The following is a 10,652-nucleotide window of genomic DNA, read 5'->3' on the forward strand; positions in this document are numbered from 1 at the left end:
TGATAGAGCGTTAGTTTAACCATCAAGGGAGGAAAATTTTCCCTTAGTGTGTCTAATCACACTTCCAAGTGTCTTTGAATTTGCACTTCCCCAGTCTAAGGTCTTCGATGGTTTCCTGGCAGGAATCAAGTCCCCCCCCCCCATTAGGCCACCATATGAAGAGAACATGACCCTTGCCACATCAAGGCTCTCACGCAACGTCCTTGGACCCAACAAACATACTAGGTATAGTTCATTCATAGTGAAGCTCGCGATCACTAGACACTTGAGCAACGCGAGACCAAAACTATAAATCATATGGTGAAGTAATCCCTTCAACTAACCATTAGAGCAATCTTCGAATAACATGATATGCAGGGGATGGATTCTCTAGGATTCACTATGCACCCAACGGCCACCAATGGAACGGAGGTTGTTGTTTCTCACTTATGGTACCGCACTCTTATTTACCACATCCGTGATATGATGCTCCAAATTGGCCAAACTAGGCTTCTCGGTCATGAAGTAGACAATGGTCCTGCTCCAGATTTCAGGGCAATTATCCAAGGAAAGGAATGGGAGTCTCATAGCGTGCGTCAATAGAGTCTGCAAGGATGCAACTATGATTGGTGGAAAATACTCGATGTGGAGGACCTAAATGTGATACATCTTCTAGAGATCTCAAGAATGCCATTGTTGATGATCATCAGGAATACCAATAGATGAACAAAAACACAGTTAGGAAATGACTTGTGGCAAACTTGACTCCTTTGCAGTGACATTTTGAACACCTGAACTAGCAGCACAACCACTTGATAACTAGATGGTGTCTAACATAGAAACCATATCCCTAAAGGAAATGTCAATGACATTTTGTACAAGCCCGATGTTGTCTAAATCATGTCCCTTTAGCTGCACAAAGATTGCATTTTGACTCATGTTTTACCATTCTCCATTCATAATAATGACAAGCTTCGTTCATGAATAGCATTGACCAAGCATAGTAGTAACTGTATTAAGTAGATTTACCACTTACAAGGTTGATCATTACGAAATAAAAAAGAGGGGATAAAGTTGAAGTCCTGAATATATGAAATGGTAAATTAGTAAAAAAAATGAGACCTATAATTTGTAGCACATCTTGTTCCTATATATCAATCCAACCACTATATTTTACGTATACAAGAATACTGGAATTTCAGTTTAATAAAATCGGAATGGCTAACAAAAAAATCTGTACAAGCATATATAAATGAGACAATACATTCGTGTATATCTTGCAAATAAGGGAAACATTGTCAAAATACACCACATCCAACATTTAAGAAATATTTATATTCACCTACAACATGTGAACTGGTAAATGTCATTATGAATTTCCAATGCCCAATTATGGTTACATGAGATTTGAACATGACTAGAAGAGATACTAGTAATAATAAAATGGAGTCCTCTATTTAGTGCAATCATGGAGCAAGGTGAATTCATGGAAATTGCATTGACGAGTAGATAGTTTACGTACCACAACTATCAAGATAATCCTACCTATCAACTACATGATAAAGTGTTAGTTTCACCATCAAGGGAGGAATATTTTCCATTTGTGTGTGTTATCACACTACCAAGTGTATTCGAAAGTGGTCTTCCTCCGTATGAGGTCTTCGATGGTCTCCTGACAGGAATCGAGTACCCCCATCTGGAGACCATCAGAAGAGAACATGACCCTGGTCAGATAGAGGATCTCGAGCGTCGTGCTTAGACCATGCAAACATACCAGGTCAAATTGATTCACAGTGCAGCCCCAGATCACTACACACTTAAGTTGTGGGAGCATAACATGAGAAATCATATGGTCAAGCAGTCCCTTCAAGTTCATCAAAGCAATCTTCCAACAATAGGGTATGCAAGGGATGGATTCTCTAGGATTAATTATGTACTCGAACGAGCATCAATGGTAGGGAGGTTATTGTTTCCACTTATGATATTGCACTCTTCTGTACAACATCCGTGATATGAAACTCCATATTAGGCAAACCAGGCTTCTCTGTCATGAAGGAGACAATGGCGCTACTCCATATTTCAGGGCAACTATCCAAAGAAAGGAATATGAGTCTCATAGCGTGCGTCACCAGAGTCCGCAAGGATGCAACTCTGATGGGTGGAAATCCTCCATGTAGAGAGAGATAAATAAGGTACATCTTCTAGAGATTTCAAGAATACCATTGTTGGTGATCATCAGGCATCCCAATAGATGAACCAAAAATAAGTTGCAAATTCCTTGTTGTCTGACTTGTTTTGCAGTGACATGTTGAAAACCTGAACTAGCAGCACATTCACTTGATTACTGGATGATGTCTTGCAAAGAAACCATATTATTAACTATATAAAAGCTGACCCCTTCTGCCGTAAAGGGAGCGTTTTAGGAACTGTTTATGTACCAATCCTCCCCAATCAGCCAGCGACGCGTACTGGTTTTCCACTGTAGACCCGCTCATTGCTCCTCCAACAGATCGCTCATGATTTTCCATTTACGTTTTTTTTACGTGTAAAATCCATCGTAACCGGTAAGTTCCCGGTGGACCCGTGTAGTTGTATCCGGTAATCTCTCCTCCCGGCTTTATTTTTTCCTAAACTCTACCCGTAACTCTCGGTCTCCAAATTTATTGGATTTAGTTCAGCCCGGTCAAAGCGGCGTGCAGTTCTAGCTATCTCTCTTCTATCCGCGTGTCGCTTGGCCGTTCCTCCTCTTTCTCGCTCCTCGCCCCTTCTCCTTCTCCAAGTGCAGCAGGTCGCCGGGCGGTCGATGACACGACGGCGTCGACTGGATCAGGTAAGCTGCCCATCCTCATTCTCGCCTCCACCTTCTTCCTCCTCTCATGTTTCCTCTTGATCTTCACCCAATTTCTTGCAGCGCTCGATTAATCGACCCAACTCCTTGCAGGGCTCGATGAATCGTGGCTGATCTACCCTTCAATTTGAAGGCCAACAACTCGATCCTTGATCTCGCCTCTGATCCGTTTCGGCTGGACCGCTTGGGAGATTAAAATCGTGTCCGGCGTGTCCTCCTGCTGCCTACCGGCATACCTAGGCCCTTTCCATTGGTCCGCCTTGCGTCTGCTGCAGCGGGGCTGGACACAGCGACGTGTCCACTGGCAGCTTCAGCCTTCATGAGACCGAATTTTTTCGTCACCAGCCGGGCCTTACCTCATCAGTTTGATAGTTCCAACCGCTATTGTTCTGGAAGCCGTATTCAGTCGACTTCAGGTTTTAGACTCTCAAGATCACGGTCCACTTCACAGCATCGGTAAGTGATCAAGCTTCTCAAGTAGTGCTGCCTGATTCCTCTTCCATCCTTTTTATCTGTGTCTCTTTTTCAACTTTTTTCTTCATTGGAAGAACCAGCCTGCACTGGTGCTGCTGGGAACCTGAAGTGCCGGGTGGTATTACCAGTCAGATGCACCACTGCCTCCTTAATTGTCTCCCTTTCTCCCCTTTCTTGTGTCATTTGTGTGGCCAGCAAGATCTCCTGGTTTTTTTTTACCTTTTTACTCTCTTATTTGGTTTGGTGTTTCGTTAACTGAAGTCTCATTTTCTCTTCTTAACTAAAAACATGCTTTGCCAATAAAAAGAATGGATGCAATGAAAGAGCTGGTGCTACCAATGAAGTCCAACTTCCTTCCATGACATAATGATCTCATCAATCATGATGAATTTAGTTACTTCCTCTACAGGCATAAAATAAATTGGCAGGTTTGATGTCCATTCAAATATTCAATACTAATTGCACGACCGATAAGCTACAGGAGATTTCAAAATATCGTTCTGCATATGTTCCTTACATTTTTTTTCCGTTGTGATATGATGCACTCTAGGTCTACCACAATGCAGACTATTTTCCATTGTCATATCGTGGATGAGCTATCATTTCCTATTGAAATACCTTCACAGCAAAAACTGCGGAATGATTCCTACTCTTATTCGAAAAGATGCATGACGTCCAATGCCATTAAAGTTGTACGCTGCATTCTATTTTCACCGCCATACTCATATTAAAATTGCTGGCCTTTAGAAAATTTGTTTATTACCAAGACAGTATTTAGCAAAGAAAGTAAGAGATGTATTTTATTTTAATCATTGTTATCATCTGCACTTAAAGCATCGATCGTTGCAGCATCAAGAAATGGTATAGGTAATAGTTGGGTGGACCATAAGTCGACAGCAATCTACATATGCAGCTACGGAGCTAAGACTCTAAAAATAACGAGCTAATCCCTTACTTTGCAGGTATATTGAAAACCAAGGTGTAAATGTATTGGCTGGTATTGATGTTGCTTTCCATAATGTATTTTATTTTAATCATTGTTATCATCTGCACTTAAAGCATCGACCGTTGCAGCATCAAGAAATGGTATAGGTAATAGTTGGGTGGACCATAAGTCGACAGCAATCTACATATGCAGCTACGGAGCTAAGACTCTACAAATAACGAGCTAATCCCTTGCTTTGCAGGTATATTGAAAACCAAGGTGTAAATGTATTGGCTGGTATTGATATTCCATTTTGCTCAGTGATGTATATTAAAGATAGGCAAAACTTAATCCCAGGCACACTTCAGTTGGTTGGCATTTGCCTACTGAAAATGGAGTTTGGATGACATGTTCACCATCTCATAACATGTGTTAATTTCAGAGATGGAGTTAGCGAAAGAATGTTTCTCGGGGCTAGAACGTCAAGCTTGAACAAAGCCGGCAAGGTTTAACAAATCAGTAAGGCAGTGTATTTATTTTATTTCGCCATGTTCTATTATTTATACAATAGAGGTGGCTATACAGTAATGCAGGTAGAGTTCCTCGACGAGAAGTGGGAGCCTAAGCTATCACTCATTGTTTCCCAGAAAAACAATCATGCCAGATTCCTTGAGACTCGACCTTCAGAGAATATTCCTTCCAGTAAATTTCATTTTGACCTATGGGCAGTGCAGTCTAAGTCTTTTTTTTATGGAGTGGACCATCCCAACAATTTCAATTTCATACATGTGTGCATACGCTCGCTTGATTGCAAGTAATCTTTGCTCTGTTTTCTGTTCATCAAGTACGAGTTCATTGGGGCTTATTGTGATTGTCCGTGCCAGGGAACACCAAGGTAAACATATTACCATCTTTTGCATGACGAGATTAATGTTCTGTTCTCTTCTCAAATAGCTTCTAAGCTTCTTGGTTCATATGTTAAAACCTGTATGGGCATTCGACATGAATTCTTCCAGGAGTCATGTAAATATGTCGATTACAAATATGCTTGCTGAAACAAGAGGTTCTAGGTCTCTAATGGCATCAAAGAGTAACATCAGGTTGATAAGACTGCTGTTACGATTTGCAGACCATCATATTCTGTACATACCTATCCTCTTCATCTCAGAATTTCTATGTATTAGTTGGTGTCTTTTGTATGCAAAATTCTGCGCTACTCTTTTTTCTGTAGTATCACTTTTTGAATTGTTCCTGGGTGCTATTAGATGACATGGAATTTTTTTCTCAAATTTCACTGACCACTTCAACAGTTGTTTTCCCCTTTTCTTGATAGGATCGATAACCTTTTAGATTGGTGCAGCTATTTTTTCTTTGTTTTCCTTTATAGTTTACCTGATTCTACTATTCAAAGAGATGGGATTCCATGTCAACCAAGCTTAAACAATTGATTTATGTTTATTTTTCACCTCTATTTCTGATTTTTCATCTAGCGGTAAATTTGTTGGTTGATGATATACAAAAAGAGGGCATGCTCTTGCTTCTTCGGTTTCCAATGTATTATCCAACATTTTAAATTTTGTGAAGACCCCCATCACACACTACTACTGTTTATTGCATATACCAGAGGCATTCTACCCTATTGGCATATTAGTTTTGTACCCTGCAATTTATTTGGTTACATTAAACTACAGCTTTAGGTTTGAGATTTTTGTAGCAACTCATTTTCTTTCACACAAGGGCCTACCAAAACCTGAAACTAAATGGAACAAGCATAAGCCTACCTTTTTAAAGTAGCATTTTTATTAGGATATATGTCAGAAAAAACAATGCATAAAGAATTGTGGTTCATGAAAATGCAGATATTTTTTCTAACCTTGGGAAAAGATATATAAAGATAATACACCTGAAAGGCTATTATGTAATACTGCTATAACGGAAAAGGATAATTGTTTATTGACATATACAGAAACATATATGGTACAGTAAAGGTTTTGAGCTTTGATACACACCTGAAGGTGTGGGTGGCATATAGATGTTTATTTTGATGAGTTAGCATGCTGTCATTTCTAGGCTGGCGATTATCTGGGTTTTTGTGGAGACGGTTGAACCAGATGTGCCAATATTAAAACCGTTCCATGTGATGGTGCTATTATTTTATACTTGATTATCTTCTCAGAGCTATACAAGGCAAATCGCATGCTTTTAAGGTGCCAAATGAGCTTAGGTATAGAGAGTTGGGACATCTACTTTTTCCTAATTACCGGTTTTTAATTATATACTTTTACTATCTTTCACCAGTTGCAATCTTGCAGGATTCAATGGACATTGGATGGAAATTGAGCAATATCATGTGGACAAGTTCTATATATGGTGACTTATCGAAGTGAATCAAGAAATACTGTTCTGATTAGGTTCAATTGTTGGGTTTTCGTTTTGTTTTTTTCTAGAGTATATTTTGTCATTGTTTCATCTAACAGGTGTCATTCAACTGGATAAAGATACCAACAGATGGACAGTTCTATATTCCTATCTCAGGACTAACATCAACGAAAGCTGTGAAAATACTTTTTTTTGCGAATGAAGGTGTGAAAATACTTGCAATAGATGAGGGCGGTGTACCCGTACCATCTACTCGGTGGAGAATGGCGAGGCGGGAGGCAGCAATGGCGCATGGGATGGGCTGAAGCTGGCCGTCAGACTACCTCGATCTGCTCCGGCTCTCCATCTTCCACCGTGCCATTCCTCTTCATTCTACAACAAGATGGTGTTCTCTGGCCAGGCTGTTCGCTTTACAGGTGTGACCTTCACTGGTAGGTGAGGCCTCTTTCCTGTTTCCCGGCGCCCATTGATTGTTTCCACTTCTCTTGATACCCACAGGTAAGGCTTCTCTTCTTTCTCTTTTGATTGGGTGTACCCTATGACCATTCTTCAAGTGCTCCGGTTGTTTGCCTGGAACACAGGTCCACGAGTTAGTTAAAAGTCTATGCTGGCTTTTGGTATAAATAGAAGCAAAACTGGAAAATAAATGGGCGGCAACATTCTGCCGATTCAAAATTAAATAAGATTTTGCAAACATACACAAGATATTTTCAGTTTATCCATAAGTTAGATGTCTAATATCTAATAAAGAAAAAGATTCTATGTATAATTTCTTGGAATGTACTTAGTCCCAGTCATAGTTTAAGTTTTGATAAAGGATAAAAGTTCACGAAATCATCTTCCCGAGCATAAATATCCTGCATGTATCTGTTTTGTCGCTGCTAACCAGCTATTTTTGAAGCTTACAATCTGTATTTATCCTTTCAATAATCCTAGACTTACGGATTCACTGCTTACGGAAACACCTACGGACTGATGTGGAAGAAATCGGTTGGCTCAGTTTGCTTTCCTTGCTTAAAAATCGGAAAAAACCACCCTGCCTGCTGTGTACATGATGAGTCTGAGTCCGTAAGTGATTTCTGTAAGAAAATGTCCGTACGTGTAGCATTACTCTTAACCTTTCTCATATTTGCTTTCAGTAGTGTTTTTTTTTAAAGATCAGTACTGACCTGTTACCTTTCAGCAGGCTCTGTTACCTTTTCACAAAGTTTGGTTGTTTATAGTTTAAAAAACAAGTAATTTCTCATAATACAAAGCTATTAAATTAATGCTATCGGGATCCTCTAACGTTGAGAAGCAGGGAAAAGAAGGAAGAGAAGTCAGGGTACTGTAGCCTAATCACCCTCTTATGTACCCTAATTAATTAATTTAGGTAATTAATGTAGATGTAAAAAATTATTTTAAATTTTAATACACCAAAAAAATTCTTATACGTAATTACTCTAAATGCATAACACTATTTTGTATTATACAAATTAATTTAAATCATTTCAACTTTGATCATAGGGTTTGATAGAAGTAAAGTTAGGCTACTGTAGCTTACCTAACTTTGCTCCTCAAAGTTAGAGGATCCGTATGAATGGCATGGTTAACGAGTTAGCCACTTAGACGAAACATATGAGAAAAAAAATTACAAAAAAGAGAGCTACCAAATTTATCTATGATTCTTCAGATTGGTTCTTTTTGCCGCCGGTTGCTTCATCATCTCTCTGTAATTCTTCAGAGTGATTCCTTTTTGCCACCATTTGCTTGATTATCTCATTGTGCATCTCTTTCAGAACGTCAATAATCTCTGGATAAAGAGAATGGAGAGTTCAGACGGAAAGACAAGAATCAAGCTTTATAGGTATGATTGACAAGCATAAAATCCAGTAAAATGAAGAGTTTAGATGGAGAGAAAAGAATCAAGCTCTATAGGTATGATTGACCAACACAAATTCCAGTAAGTAAATAAATGAGATAGGTACGAGTGAAGAATATAACCTTCGATTTTTGTACAGTGAGGAGAAGCAGCACATCATCAGAAACAAAGGCAACAAGCCAAAAACACATGCTCATGTTTCTCTTCCTCGCTAAAAGAACCGGTTGATGATGCGGCCATGCATGTGGAGAGGCAACAGAGGCTCCACCATCGTTGTGGCCGCCTTTGCCGAGAAGCGACAGGACGGGTGGGGGCGCCGCTACCATCGCCAAAGATGTCGCGGTGGCGCATTTAGCTCTGCTTCTGACTCTTTGGCTTCATGGCTCGGCTGATGTGAGGCCCCATTCCCCGAGCAACGGCTGCAGGGCGGACAAGGTCAGAAAGACATGGCAGTGGTCACGAATAGAAGGTGCAGACCATGGGGAGCATCGTAATGTTCTTGCATGCGTCGATTCATGGCTCCGGCGGTCGGAATTGAGGAGCAGAAGCAACGGCGGTAGCGTCACGGGAGAACAAGGAAAAGGAGATCTGATGTGGGTGCTAGAGTGTTCTGGATGCATGCGTGTGTGGAGTCAAAATGACAGATTAGGACTGTCGTACCTGCGCGTATGATGCATACATTGTTGTATGCTTTTTGTTTCTTTAATTAGTTAATAATGTAATAAAATCAAAACTATAATTCAAACAAAGGGGTAATGAGTTACTTACAGAAATATGAGAAAACTACCCCGATGAATTTTTATAGACATTATTTCCAACAAATCCAAGTTTATTTTTTATGTTGCTATCAGTATGAACAGTGACTTGAGTTCATTATTTATTTTTTCTTTTCCTTCTTTTTTGTATTTTGTTTCAGGGATTTTCTTGACAATTTTTGCTTGTAAATTGTTAGCTTTGGTAATATTTTAACACTACTTTGTTAATAAAAACTTTATTTTTTTATTGTGAACTTACTATATATAAAAGCATGAAAAAAAATTGCAACAATTTATCGGTATAAATATTTTAATACTATTTTTCCGCATCGTGTGCTTTTACTCGGAGAAAATAATGTTGTGTTCTTCTACGGTAACATCGAAAAAATATACTTACTCCTTCTACTCCATCACCTGTTGCCTCTTTCGGCTGGAGAAATACTACCATTTCCTCTTCTAGCAACACCGAAAATAAAAGCATTCCACCATCCACCGCTTATTTTGCCGGCACTTCTATGGTACCTCAGCAACCCATATATTGTTTTGTTTCTATAATATTTTATCCAACGATCTAGAAACAAAAGCACTCCACCACCTGTCGCCTATTTCATTGACACTTTCGCGGTACTTCAGCAACCCAAATATCGCGGTCGAGTTTTCGATGTTTCTCCAGCTGTTTTTGAAATAAAAAAGCGTTGTTTTCTATATAAAAAATGCTGCGTCATAAACAACACGGGCGCGGCGTGCGCCGCGCCGCAATCTTCCTAGTCACAACAAGAAATGTCAATGACATTTTTCACAAGCTGGGTGTTGTCTAAATCATGTCCCTTAAGCTCCACATAATTCTTTTGGATTGCATTTTCACTCACATTTTACCATTCTACAATCATAACAATGACAAGTTTTCAACATAAATAACATTGAAAAATCATAGTATGATAAACTTCATCAACTAGATTTACTAGTTACAACATTGATAATTATGAAATAAAAAAGAGGGAAAAATATTGACCTCCCTAATATATGAAATGGTAAATTAGTAAAAAAACAATATTAGACTGATAATGTATAGGACATTTTGTTCCTAATATGTAAATCCTACCACTATTTATATATATACAAGAATACTAGAATTCCAGTTTAATAAAATCTGAATGGCTAAAAAACTATATAAGCATATGTAAATGACACACTACATTTCGTTTATGTCTTCCAAAAAAGGGAAGCATTGTCAAAACACACCAATCCAACATTTAAGAAATATATATATTCACCTATACGAATTGAATTGGTAAATGTCATTATGAATTTCTGGTGCCCAATTATGGTTACTGGAGATGAACATGACTAGGAGAGATATTGATAACAATAGAATTGAGTCCTCTATTTCGTGCAATCATGGATCAAGGTGAACTCAAGGAAATTGCATTG

General features: G+C 38.9%; 2 long non-coding RNA genes across 9 annotated transcripts; one reads left to right on the forward strand and one right to left on the reverse strand.

The window, feature by feature from the left end:
* Window positions 1-2,678: 2,678 nt before the first annotated feature.
* LOC127312563 (uncharacterized) lies at window positions 2,679-9,288 on the forward strand. Of its 8 annotated transcripts, none has more exons than XR_011748177.1 (5): window positions 2,679-2,809; window positions 2,921-7,040; window positions 7,542-7,673; window positions 8,384-8,522; window positions 8,606-9,288. It is a non-coding gene; the product is annotated as an uncharacterized lncRNA (long non-coding RNA). The 8 variants fall into 8 exon arrangements; XR_011748179.1 differs by lacking the exon at window positions 7,542-7,673 and having other exon boundaries at window positions 2,921-6,450; window positions 6,525-7,040; XR_011748178.1 differs by lacking the exon at window positions 7,542-7,673 and having other exon boundaries at window positions 2,921-6,450; window positions 6,539-7,040.
* On the reverse strand, window positions 7,037-8,708 carry LOC127312564 (uncharacterized). Its single transcript, XR_007858434.2, has 3 exons — window positions 8,589-8,708; window positions 8,255-8,397; window positions 7,037-7,175 (listed from the first exon to the last, which is right to left on the reverse strand). It is a non-coding gene; the product is annotated as an uncharacterized lncRNA (long non-coding RNA).
* Window positions 9,289-10,652: the final 1,364 nt, after the last annotated feature.

Source organism: Lolium perenne, chromosome 7 (assembly GCF_019359855.2).
Source record: "Lolium perenne isolate Kyuss_39 chromosome 7, Kyuss_2.0, whole genome shotgun sequence".
Lineage (NCBI taxonomy): Eukaryota > Viridiplantae > Streptophyta > Magnoliopsida > Poales > Poaceae > Lolium > Lolium perenne.